The 12,972-nt window shown below is 41.8% G+C and overlaps 1 protein-coding gene across 1 annotated transcript in view; it reads left to right on the forward strand.

Moving 5' to 3' along the window:
- Positions 1 to 5,705: 5,705 nt before the first annotated feature.
- Positions 5,706 to 12,972, forward strand: part of INO80D (INO80 complex subunit D) — a 111,268-nt gene continuing 104,001 nt past the window's right edge. Inside the window, 1 exon segment of the mRNA XM_030210299.1 lies at positions 5,706 to 6,486. The gene's annotated coding sequence lies outside the window, so the exon portion shown is untranslated.

The following is a 12,972-nucleotide window of genomic DNA, read 5'->3' on the forward strand; positions in this document are numbered from 1 at the left end:
AGGGTTTGTATAGAGGTAAAAAAGGCATCCACGTGTGTACTAATAAAGGAAAATGCCTACAAAGTTTTAAGCAGGTGGTACTATACACCAGACAGGGTAAAATTGATGTATGCTAGTGCCTCAGACAGATGTTGGCGTTGTGATAAGGACCTGGGCAATTTTATGCATGTGTGGTGGTCATGCCCACTTATTCGTTCTTTCTGGGACGATATAACTATGTGCATGACCTCTATTCTGGGGACACAGTTTGTAGGGGAACCTAAATGGTGCCTATTAGGGTGGGGGAATAAAAGAGGCAAGAAGTGGCAGAAGCGGATTAAAAGACTATGTTTATCAGCTGCGAAGCTGGAAATTGCAGCCCACTGGAAAAAGAAAGTGGGTCCTACAGTCGTGGAGTGGAAAACAAGACTCCGCACCATAATGGGACTTGAACAACTGACGGACAGACGAAAGGGCAGATTTGAACCAAAGGCGGAGGAATGGAATCATCTAGAGTGTTTATGGACTAATGCCACTATTACACAGTGTATTCAGCCATTACGTGAAGATGGGGGGGAGGGAGGGGAGTAAAATTCATTAAGTTTTCAATAGTTGATATTATTGTACAGTTCACTAAGGCTTGTTGCATAGTGGGTAATTGATATTGTGATTGTACTTATGAATAATGAGATTAAATAAAAAATTTCTTTCAAATAAAAAAAAAAAAAAAAAGAATCAGTTGGATTGCTGGATGACCAAGGGGTAAGAAGGGCACTCAGGGAAGACAAGGCTATAGCGGAGAGACTAAATTAATTTTTTGCTTTGGTCTTTACTGAGGAAGATGTAGGGGAGATACCTCTACCAGAAATTGTATTTAATGGTGATGAGTCCAAAGAACTGAAACAAACCTCTGTAAACCTGAAGATATAATGGGGCATTTTGACATACTAAAGAGTAGCAAACAGAAGATTAATTAAAGGGCCCCTAAATTTCTTTAGGAAAAGTCCATAAACTATTATTAGCCAAACAGACTTGGAAAAGTAATTGCTTATTCCTGGGAGTGAGCAGCATGGAATAATCTGTTCTCAGGATCTTGCCAGACAGTTATAGAGGCATGAATGTCAACATGCCTTGAGCAATACAGCCCACTGGTGATTAACCAACTTTTGCAACATAACAGACATCTACACATTCTCCTACCATTGCTATTACATTTTACCATTTGTCTGTGGCAGTGGTTCCCAAACCTGGTCCTGGAGGCACCCCAGCCAGTCAGGTTTTCAGGATATCCACAATGAATATTCACGAGAGAGATCTGCATGCAGTGAAGGCAGTGCAAGCAAATCTCCCTCATGAATATTCACTGTTTATATTCCAAGTTGATTCCTTTCTTTTTAATCTTTTATAATCATGATGACCAAATTACTTCCATTGATATAATAAACCACTCCAAACTTATATTGCCAAAAACAATTTTTTAAAACAGTTCTTTTAAAATTATTTTTTTATTAATATTATTTAAGGTGCTCAGTACATCCCTGTAACTCCACTCTGGGATATTATGGTATCCTGATGAAAATTATTGCACCTTCAACCTATGATTACTTTTCATGTATATTTCTCTGTAATAAACTTCATTTTACTTATCTTTATGATGTGCACTTTTGATGTCTTTTTTTCTCTGGGATAAGTACATAAGTACTGCCACGCTGGGAAAAGACCAAAGGTCCATCAAGCCCAGCACTCTGTCTCCGACAGTGGCCAATCCAGGCCCCAAGAACCTGGCAAAAACCCAAAATTTAATAACGATCAATGGACTTTTCCTTTAGGAATTTGTCCAGACCCCCTTTAAACTCAGCAAGGCCAGCTGCTGTCACTACCTTCTCCGGCAATGAGTTCCAGAGTCTAACCACTCGCTGAGTACATAAGTACATAAGTAGTGCCATACTGGGAAAGACCAAAGGTCCATCTAGCCCAGCATCCTGTCACCGACAGTGGCCAATCCAGGTCAAGGGCACCTGGCACGCTCCCCAAACGTAAAAACATTCCAGACAAGTTATACCTAAAAATGCGGAATTTTTCCAAGTCCATTTAATAGCGGTCTATGGACTTGTCCTTTAGGAATCTATCTAACCCCTTTTTAAACTCCGTCAAGCTAACCGCCCGATTTGTTTTAAACCTACCACATTCTAATTTCATCTTGTGTCCCCTGGTTCTATTATTGTTAGAAAGCGTAAACAAACGTTTCATATCTGTCCGCTCTACCCCACTCATTATTTTGTAGAGCTCTATCATATCACCCCTCAGCCGCCTTTTCTCCAGGCTAAAGAGTCCTAGCCGTCTTAACCTCTCCTCAAGAAAGAGAAAAACATCGAAAGCGCGCACATAAAATGAAGTTTATTATAGAGAAACATGCATGAAAAATAATCAGTGTTGAAGGTGCAATGATTTTCATCAGGATACCGTAATATCCCAGAGTGGAGTTATAGAGATGTACTGAGCACTTTAAATAATATATAAAAAAAATTAATTTAAAAAATTGTTTTAAATGTTTTGGCAATATAAATTTGGAGTAATTTATTATATTAGTGGAATGTAATTTGGTCAAGATTAAAAAGAAAAGGATGAGTCAACTTGGGTTATGAATAATTACTATTAATTATATGTTAACTAGGAAATCAGTTCAATCAACCCAACTATTTGGAATGAATTTTCATTGTGGATATCCTGAAAACCTGACCGGCTGGGGTGCCTCCAGGACCAGGTTTGTGAACCACTGGTTTAAGGGGCAATGACATAGGTTGACTTATATTAGGGGTTTGTGTCCCACAATTCCACTGTAGCAGAATTCATCTCCACGCACAAAATCGAGGCAAATGGTCCCAACAGCAGCACCTCTCCTGGGCTTGTTCTTGGTCCTTTCAATGTCACATAATTCTGTCTCACTGCTTAGCACAACTGTTTACTCGCCCTCAAGCACAGCCACTCTCTCCTGCCCCCTTCAAAATTGCTTCCATCTCATAAGATCATAAGAATAGCCAACCTGGGTCAAACCAATGGTCCATCTAGCCCAATATCCTGTTTCCAAACAGTGGCCAAGCCAGGTCACAAGTACCTGGCAGAAACCCAATTAGTAGCAACACTCTATGCTACCAATCCTGGGGCAAGTAGTTGCGTCCCATGTCTGTCTCAATAGCAAACTATGGACGTTTCCTCCAGGAAGTTGTCCAAACCTTTTTTAAACTCAGATATGCTAACCACTGTTACCACATCCTCTGGAAAAGAGTTCCAGAGCTTAACTATTCATTGTGTGAAAAAATATTTCCTCCTATTTGTTTTAAAAGTATTTCCATGCAACTTCCTTGAGTGTCCCCTAGTCTTTGTTCTTTTGGAATGAGTAAAAAAATTGATTTACTTCTACTCATCCTACACCACTCAGGATTTTGTAGACCTCAATCATATCTGTCCCTTGGGTGCCTTGCTTCCCCACAGCTATCACTCTCCCCCCCCCCCCCCCGACAACTACCATTTTCTGATCTCATCCCCACCCACTCACACAAATGCCAAGAAAGCCAACTCTCTCGCCCTCGTTATCACCACCTTCCACTTTGCACAAAAAGCCATTGCTGACCTGTATATGGGTTTTTTTTCTTCACTGTTCCATATTATATGCTGTTATATGTTTTTATAAATATTATGTTGCTTTAAAATCAATAAAGTTAAAAAAAAGCCATTGCTGTTCACCCAACACTTCTACCACTCCCTCTCTGTCCGAACAGATGCAGTTACTTCTGCCTGTATACAGCCGCTGTCTCCTAGTGCTCCTTCCCTGCACACAGAGCAGCCACTCTCTCCTAAACACCCACTCTTGCAGTTGCTCTATAAGGATGTGTGCTAACAAAAAAATAAAATAAAATAATGTCCAAGAAGATAAACTCCTAGTATATGATAACATATGTATACTTGATCTTGAGCTGTCCTTGACATTTTTAGTGCACAGACCATAGAAGTCTACACAGCACTGGAGATGATGTTGAAGCCCACTCCAGTCCAACCATATCTATCTAGCCATAGAAGTCTGCCCGGAACTAGCCTTACTTTCCAACAACTAGATTTGCCGCTTAAACACTGCTAAGTTGTTTTGATTCCATTCTCTTTCCATATAGGAATTCCTTTGTGCTTAGCCCACACATTCTTAATTTCATAACCATTTTCATCTTTACCACCTCCAGCAAGATGGCATTCCAGGAATCCACCACCCTCTCCATGTAAAAGTACTTCCTAACATTACGCCTAAGTTGATCCCCCCTCCCCCCGCAATTCAATTAATGTCCTCTAATTCTACCGCTTACCCTTCTCTGGAAAAGGTTTGTTTTCATAGTAATATCTTTCAAATATATAAATGTTTGTATCACAGTGATTTTTTAATGTTTGCTATGGTATTTTAACATATACTAATTAACTTCAGGTTTTTCCTGTCATCATCTACTGTGTTATTATGTTAATGCACATTCATTTGAAGGTTAGTGCAGACTTTAACAATCTTTAAGAGGTTCTAACAAATCTAACTCACCTTGAGCTACTACTGAAAATAAAATAAAGCAAATTCACATCGATTCCTATCTTCAGTATAACCAGGGCTCAGCCATTAGGTTCTGCTTTTCAGGAAAGCGATGCTGCAGGGCTTCTGACTTTAACAAACAGAGCCACACAGTGGCGGGAGTGAAGAACAAGAGACAGGACTGAGGATGGAGAGCAGACATAATGAGAGCAAAGGACAAGAGAAGGCTTATAAATAGGAGGGCAAGATTAGAAGGAGAAGTGTAATGAGCCCCTTTCAGAAAGGGCAAAAAACAGTAGAAGACAGGTAGTATAAGATGGAAAGGTAAAAAAAACACATAAGAAAAAGGAATTGAAAATAAAAAAAAATAAAAAAAAGAGAGAAAAATCAAATGGACAAAAGGAAGGAAAACAAAAGAGAAGCCAAGCATTCACAGATAAGGTTCAGCAACTATTATTTTCTTTTCACAAAATATTTAGAAATTGATTATAATAATCAATATTGAATATACTAACATATGCAACTATGCCACAAATTGCTATACACTCTTAAAAAAACTGTGCAGCACCATTTCATAACTTGACGCAGAATTTACACAGAAGCTGCCTCAGGAATTAACATCTCTGTTTACTGGGAATAAAACACTAGGGACCCCACCTAAGTAGATAGGGATGCAATCTGATCAAAGTCACTGAAAATGCAGATTTAAAAAAATCACAAATATACCAAAAAAATACTTAAGAATGCTTTTATTCAAACAAGCAACAGCCACTTTACAAACTGTTGCCATCAGATTCTGCCCTTACAGAAAGAAGATCACCTTTGAAAGCTGTTTCTGAGGCATAAGCAAGGATTCCTGAATAAACAGGCAGTATAATCATCTAGTCAAAAGTAAACTACATGAAAAGAATTTTGTGAAAAGTATTATGGTACATCCATTCTGGATATCAAGTCATGCTCCTTAATAAACTACCTCACTTTTTCATTTTTTTTTTCACTAAATATGACAGCAGTGTGTTTATTTCATAATTCATATTCTTTAAACTATACAGGACCACTAGAGTCTGAAAACAGTCTGTCATCTTTAATTATATCTATTTATCTATACCTCCATAGATACATACGCTGCATGTGTGTTTCACACACGCATCTATATATAGTTAACCTATTACACAATATATAGTACTTTACTAGGTGTAAATATATAGACACAAGATATTTCTTACAGACTTCTCATCCCACTATAATTTCCAATTCCAATATACCTGAGAGAACAGTCATTTTCACATCTCGCACAGAAACCTCAAGTCTCCATTTAATGGAAAATCAAGCAATGGTGTGTGAGGAAAAAAATAAATTATACCAAAAAAAAAAGTTGAGAGAAAAACAAACTTACCAGAAAATCACCTTTAAGATTTTCCTCCCCTTTCCCATCCCTCCCACCTCTGCAGAGAGAGAGAAAAAAAGGGAAAGGACTGTTAGAAATCTTCCCCCAAGAAGACAGAAAGCTTCGGAGAGAATCCTGTGCCAGGCAAAGGATGTGGTTCAGGATGGCTCCTTTTTTTTGGTGCTTGTTGGTGCTTCTCCCTCCAAGATGGTAGGAGAGTTGTCGTTTCGCGGCTCTCTGGTGTTATGTCCTCTCAGTGCCTGTAGTGGTGCTGTGGGAGGCTGCGAGCGTCTCTCTGCAGCCCTGCCTTCTTTGCCGGGGAATATATTCAGGGATTCCCTTTACCATCGCCGATCCCCCCTTTCCCCCTTCTCAATCGTTATTATTATTTATGATACCCGGGGCTCAGGCTTTTCCCGCGGCAAGAGGAGATCCCGGAGCTGAGAGAGGGAGCGTCAGCCGCCCGTTCGCTGGGGAGGAAACTGCGATCTGCCAGCCGGCCGAAGCCGAGGGGGGAGAGAGAGGGAAAAAAAACGCACACACACGTACAGCGAAAGAGGTAAGCGGAGCGCAGGCCTACAGCCTCGGCCTCGAGTGGCGCGCCCGGCCCGGCCAGGCGCGCGACACGGGCGGTCTCAGCAGCTACTCCAGGTCGGGGATCGGAGCGGCCCACCGGGCCCGGGAGGGAACGGGGGTTTATTGGGGATCGGGGATATTGTGAAGGTGTGTCGGGTCGGGAAAGAAGGGGAGGCGGGATGTATTCCGGACTCCTAGCGGGAAAGGTGGCCTGGGGGCTGCATTTTCGGGTTTATTGGTGGAGGCGAGGGCCGGGGACCCCACTGAGTCCGGCTGGGAGCTCCGGTGTTTAAGACAAGTCCATGTGGCTGCCGTTGGGAATATTTAGGGTGTTGTAAAGGGATCTGACCCGCGCAGAGCATCCTTCGGCTCCTGGGAGCTGCTCCTTCCCAGGCCGGGGCCAGAGCTACACTATAGCCACTTAGCTCTACTTCTCTGTTAGGGTATTGGGTTGGGTACGAGGCTCCCGGGGAAGTCCCTCTTCTCCTCATTGGTGTGTGGTGGAACTTTCGGAGCCCCTCGGTTCGTTTTGTGTGGGGCCCTCCCTCGCCCCGGATAGTGGCACTGCTGCTGCAGGCACGCAGGTCCCCTCCCTCCTCCCGAGTCCCTTCCTTCCTGACCCTGTCCTGGAGTTTGCAAGGAAAGAACTGTGAAGCTTGTTCATTCATCCATAGGGGAAGAATTGTATAGATCTTGTGCAGCCACCCCCTTCAAAGGAAAAAAAAAAGCTATTGCGATGAAATCGGGTGGGGGTGGGCACGTGTGAACTATTGTTACTGTCGCAGGGTGGTCTGGCATGGAGTGAAAGTTACTTTTATTTAGGACACCCGCAACGTAGAGACTTGGTTTGTCTTGGGAAGCCTGGGTATACAGAACAGTGTTTAGAAAGAAAATAGCCTAAAAAGAAACCATGTGATGTTTAAGCACATTTTGGTGCTCTTGAATGCAGTGGTGTAGGGCACCGGTTTCTGTGGCGTTACATCTTTTAACTATGTGTCTAAAATAAGTCTCCCAGTTCCATCCTCACCATGGATAGAGCTGCTAATAATTGGGAGCTGAGAGAGTTGCAGACAGTATTTCTGTACAGGGTAAGTTCCAGCTGTTCCTGCCCAGGAGATCTTTATCTGGTCCAGGATGGAGATGGTAGTATACCTGAAGCCTGTTTTTTTTTAAGTTTGCAAGAATATTTTTAATAAGCTTTTACATTGGTTTGTCATGTTATGATTCCTGAGCCTCCTTGGGGAGGGATACTTTCCAACTGCATGAGGGTAACCCAGGTAGCTGGAGTCCAGGAGCATGTACTGGCTTGTGGAATGTGACCCCCTGACCTAAGAGGATTGTAGGCTAGAGAAGCCTGAGAAGAGAGCTTAAAAAGGGGGGGGGGGGGGGGAGTGAGTGGGAAAAAGTCATTAGTTAGTTTTGTAAAGTACTTATGGCAGTGGCATAGCCAGACCTTAAATTTTGGGTGGGCCTACTGGCAAAATGTGTGAGCACAGTGTCATGTGTGCAGCCTGCACCCGCTCTCTGCCCTCACCCCAACTTAATTTAAAATATTAAATACCTGAGCTGGCAGGGATACCCATGTCCCACCACCTGTGTCCTCAAAGGTGCCCAGAGCTCCCTCCAGCATAGTTTGGCAGTCAGCAGCTGCTTTGCTGAGCCACTGGCACCCGGTGCATGATCAGTTTTCTTACGTGCACGAAAACTGAGCATGACAGCACAGGAAACCTGCAGCTGACTGCTGAGTTGCACTGGATGGAGTTCTGGGTGCCTTTGAGGAGGTCTTCAGCTGGTGGGGATTGTGGATCCCTGCCAGCTGCAGCAAAAGTGCACTGCTACTGGGTGGGTCACCTTTGGCTATACCACTGACTTAAGGTACCATTCTGTTGAGGCCTGTAGGAGAAAGAGGAAACTGTTTTTGGTAGAAAACGAATCTCTTTGCTCAAAAATTGAAGTTATTCGTGTAGCATTGAGACATCTGGTAGCGCTGCTAATAATAATAATTTCACACCAGCACCTCAGTGTTCTCACATTTCTAGTTTCAGACTGCTTCTGCGTGCTTTTTGTCCTAAACTGTGAGGTTTAAAGCAACTTATGAGTGCCATGCACTGATTGATTGATAGTAAACTATTAACTGCATTATGTGTTATTGATTTGCGATATATCAAATAAATGTGATCTATGAACTATATCAGTTGAACAGAATATTATAATGAATAGGAGTGTGGTTTCTTGGCTTAGGAGCCATTTCTCTATCCCTGGATACAGTGAAGGAGTTTGTTCAGTGCTGGGGGGGGCTCAAGCATCTGTTGCACGTGCAAGGCTGACACTTGTGTTCCTGAGGGAATAAGAAGCTTCAGATTGACACTGGAAAACACACGCTTTTCTAGGATGTTGTACGCTTGATTTTTTTTTTTTTACTATATCTTTATTGAGGGGAAAGGAACATACACAGCACATATGCCAGCAGAAAGATGCAGGAGTATGATTGCACATGACAATAATATGAGTGAACAAAAGAATTAACACATATAGTATGAACTCCACTCCGCTCTCCCGGTGACTCTATCCCAACGGCATCATCTGAGCTCAATGAGGTGAAGTGCGTGTCCCCCAAAACCCTCCAAAGTTTACTTTTTATAAATGTAATTGCACCCCCCACTCAAATCAGCCGCACCAGACATTCTTCCACTCGCACAACCAGACACAATCCTCTCCTAGGCTTGATTTCTAATGTCTGTTATTGGAAATAAGTCTTTACAGATTCTATAGGAATTGGTTGGTGACGCTTAAGAGCTGGCGCTTTGCTGAGTAATTGGCATATTCAGGACTGAATATTGTACCAATATTATAGGAGTCCTTTTACTCAGGTGCACTAATGAATTTAACTCGCTAAGTGGTCCTTTTACCTGAGGTACATGCCAAATGATAAGATGCTCATAGAAATATAATGGGTGTCTCATAATTTAGCGCACGCTAAATCTGTTAGCACACCTTAGTAAAAGGACTAGAGAATGACATGGGGACAAAGTTTGTCTCTGTCCCCGCCCCGTCCCCGCAGGCCCTGTCTCCATCCCCACCCCCGCAGGTTCTGCCCCCACCCCCGTGGGCTCTGTCTTCATCTGCAGAAACCTTGAACACTTATGATTTTATATTTAAATCTTTTTATTAAAGTATAAAAAGGAACAATATGCTGTGCAACTGTTGTGTATAAATTACAAATAGAGAACAATAATAACAATGAGCAGCTATAATAACCCTCCATCCCATCACCACCCTCTACCCTTCCAACTTCAACAATAGGTGATTTCTACTACACCAAAGAATCCTAATTCACACTGTTAAAATGTTCAGGGGTATAAAATACAACCGATTCTATATGCCCTAGAGGGGAAAAATATGCCCTCTAAAGCACTGTTATGGTTTTTCAATCTGTGGATAAATAAGACGTCATCAACAATCTTGGGATTCAGTCTAGCTCTCCTGTCTTCCACAGTCCTTCCTGGAATAGAAGTTGTCTTCTTACAAGATGCGCTGGTAGCAGGATGTATAGGATCCCTTATGCAAATTTTGCTAGTTGTAGTCAGTATGTTTGCTTGTTTTTCCAAAAAAAGTCAAAATATCTTCGTAGGCATCACTTAAACATAAATAACAGTCCAGTTCATTAACAGGCTTCACAGTAGAAAAGGACATGGGGACAAAGTTTGTCCCCTGTCTCCATCCCCACCCCGTCCCCATGGGATCTGTCCCCATCCCCGCGAGCTCTGTCCCCATCCCCGCGGTTACTGTGGTTCCCCGTCCCCGTGTCATGCTCTAAAAAGGACCCCTAAGAAGCCCATTTTATACCTGTAGGCTTCATAGCATTTATCACATGCTAAATCCTTTAGTGTGCCGTAGTAAAAGGACCCCGTAGTTTTTTGACTCTTATTATTTCCTTTCTTAATTCTGTTCATGGTCTCTTTTTTGCTCTTCTAGGTTTTATTAATGTGTCCATGTTGCATTATATTTTTTATTGTGAAATCTTTTGAGGCTACAGCTGTGATTAGGACTTGGAAAATACCAGGTGCCTCAAGTTCAGTGAAGCCAAAAAATATAAAAGTTATTTACAAAAAGAGCAAAATATGAATAAAGCTAAAGAAAATATTCAGCAAAATTGTAATAATAAAAGGAGTAAAGAAGTGTGGGAAGGAGCAACATTTTCCTAGCTTCTAAAAATTTGCGCCCAAGTTTGTTGGATACAAAATAGACAGTAGAGGTGGAAATACAACATTTTTCCTCGAGTCTTCCTATAAGCTGTGATATTCTTCACGTGTGATCGTGATCCTTGCCTGAGTGTTGATGATTCAGCATAGCAACTCCATGGCTTGTTGTACCTCATAGTGGTGGGAATACAGTAGCTAAACAGAAAATTTCAAAACCTTTACGCAGGCATTTCTACATAAGAGTTTAAGAAAAACATTATAGTAATAACTGTAACTACATGTGTACAAAGATGCTCTTATAGGACTGTGTACATGTTCTTGTAAATTATTTACATTTTTTTTTCTTTTAAATAGTGCCACACAAAAGGCTTCTCCCATGGTCCGCAGTGGAATGTTTTCACTGCTGTTGCCTTATATAGGGATCAGAGGCCAGGGGGCCTGCTCAAGCAGTCCAAGTAGCAAAATTCTTCTGTTTCTTCATAAGTTGGTGGTAATTTCAATTTATTATTAACAATTTACTGTTTCAGAGGGAAGGCACTCCTTTGAGCAAATTATTTTTGCATTTTTGTTTTGTTATAGCATTCATCTCACTGTCAGTAAAACCGTAAGTCTTCATTTATGGTTTGGCCTAAAAATTGGTCCTATGAAGGTTCAGGTTGGATCATTCGAAATCTGTGGACACTGCAGGAAACTTATTAAGGCTTACTAAATTATACTATCATAATATTTTATTATGATCCTTCTCAGAACCCCTTGCAATTGCCATTTTGGTATATATTCCTCCTTTGTGTCTTTGCAGAATTTCATTACCTTTTTTTTACTATTGAATTCAGAGCAATTTGGATCCTTATCTTAGGCTGAACCTTTTATTTATTTTAGCTTTTAGGTCTTCAGTAGCTAAAAGTAAAACTTTTATTTGCCACTAGTGTTGCTAAGAATTCTTCTGACAAAAATTCTGTGAATTGATTCCCTCGGCCTTTTGAGTTCTCGTCCCATTTGCAAGAGTTTATTTTCCTCTTGTGCTGATGGAGAGAGTTGAGCCAAAACCATGTTCCTTTGACTCAACCAGGTTGGTGATTCATGGACAGTAGCCTGAATTGATACCCTTCCAATTTATCTCTACTGACAGAGGGAAGTCAATATTTTCATTTGTGTTGGTAGTTTGGTACTGGATGCCAAGTTTGTACCTGTGGCTGTTGACACATACCAGTCCTTCAGTCAGCAGAGAGCCAAAACCTTCTCACTCCAAACTGTCGGTTGTGGACCCCCCTCCCTCCCCACCAAAAAAAATAGGTTCATAGAATCTGCATTTGAGGTCACAACCGTACATAGCAGCTTTAAAAAGAAATGTGCCATTGGCCTGTGCAGAGGTGGTATAACTCAGCTTACACATAAGTACATAAGTACATAAGTAGTGCCATACTGGGAAAGACCAAAGGTCCATCTAGCCCAGCATCCTGTCACCGACAGTGGCCAATCCAGGTCAAGGGCACCTGGCACGCTCCCCAAACGTAAAAACATTCCAGACAAGTTATACCTAAAAATGCGGAATTTTTCCAAGTCCATTTAATAGCGGTCTATGGACTTGTCCTTTAGGAATCTATCTAACCCCTTTTAAACTCCGTCAAGCTAACCGCCCGTACCACGTTCTCCGGCAATGAATTCCAGAGTCTAATTACACGTTGGGTGAAGAAAAATTTTCTCCGATTCGTTTTAAATTTACCACACTGTAGCTTCAACTCATGCCCTCTAGTCCTAGTATTTTTGGATAGCGTGAACAGTCGCTTCACATCCACCCGATCCATTCCACTCATTATTTTATACACTTCTATCATATCTCCCCTCAGCCGTCTCTTCTCCAAGCTGAAAAGCCCTAGCCTTCTCAGCCTCTCTTCATAGGAAAGTCGTCCCATCCCCACTATCATTTTCGTCGCCCTTCGCTGTACCTTTTCCAGTTTTGACAGGAGTCAGGGGACGATGGCAGCTTCACAACTCACAATACATGCAAGTCTGATGAAGTGGCATGGCAGGTAAGGTTCGTATTCTTGTAGGTAAGGTTCGTATTCTTGTTGCAATCCCCTGAAATGGGGTCATGGCTGCAAATAGTTTTGGAAGCACTGCATAAAATGCTAACAACTGAAACTTGATTGAATACTTTTGTTTGCTTTTCTCTCTGGGCAGTATCTCTCGATTTTGAGATTGAGAGATTCATGCTTTACCAGTGTGATGCCATCTCAGAAGGAAAGACAGACGTATAGCTTCAATAG

The sequence above is a fragment of the Microcaecilia unicolor genome, chromosome 7, assembly GCF_901765095.1.
Source record: "Microcaecilia unicolor chromosome 7, aMicUni1.1, whole genome shotgun sequence".
In the NCBI taxonomy this organism is placed as follows: domain Eukaryota; kingdom Metazoa; phylum Chordata; class Amphibia; order Gymnophiona; family Siphonopidae; genus Microcaecilia; species Microcaecilia unicolor.